Genomic DNA, 397 nt, shown 5'->3' with positions numbered 1-397 from the left:
TTTAGCTCTGCAGACTCAGTGGCTCAGGAGATAAAGCTTTGGGTTTTAATCTGGGAGATCCGAATTCAAATCCCACTACTGCTTACTTCACATTGATCTCAGACAGACAAAGTGACTCAAACGCCAAAACACAACGTGGAATCCATGATGGGTAAGTGGATAAGTACATGTTCTCTGAGGATGAGCTTGTGATGGAGATGTGGGTTCAAATCCCACCTCCAAAAAAATCACGTACTCAGCTTGCTTTTACTTCTTTATTGGGAAATCACAGGTAAACAGTCAAATATAAGTTCCTTCCTGTGTTCCAGCAAGAGATCTGTGGCTCACAGGTAAGAGCGCTGCCTCATGGGTGTAGAGGTTGCTGGTTCGATCCCAGCCAGGTCTCTGCGATATGAGT

At 44.8% G+C, this 397-nt stretch overlaps 1 long non-coding RNA gene across 1 annotated transcript in view; it reads left to right on the top strand.

The window, feature by feature from the left end:
- Positions 1-6: 6 nt before the first annotated feature.
- The window catches only part of LOC107595599 (uncharacterized), a 6,530-nt gene continuing 6,139 nt past the window's right edge, over positions 7-397 (top strand). Inside the window, exon 1 of the long non-coding RNA XR_001610283.1 lies at positions 7-395. This is a non-coding gene — a long non-coding RNA (uncharacterized lncRNA). The remainder of the gene's footprint in view (positions 396-397) is intronic.

The sequence above is a fragment of the Sinocyclocheilus grahami genome, unplaced genomic scaffold (assembly GCF_001515645.1).
Source record: "Sinocyclocheilus grahami isolate Dianchi unplaced genomic scaffold, SAMN03320097.WGS_v1.1 scaffold1.1, whole genome shotgun sequence".
Taxonomy (NCBI): domain Eukaryota; kingdom Metazoa; phylum Chordata; class Actinopteri; order Cypriniformes; family Cyprinidae; genus Sinocyclocheilus; species Sinocyclocheilus grahami.
The sequence above is the reverse complement of the archived record's forward strand: the minus strand, read 5'-3'. Positions and strand labels throughout refer to the sequence as shown.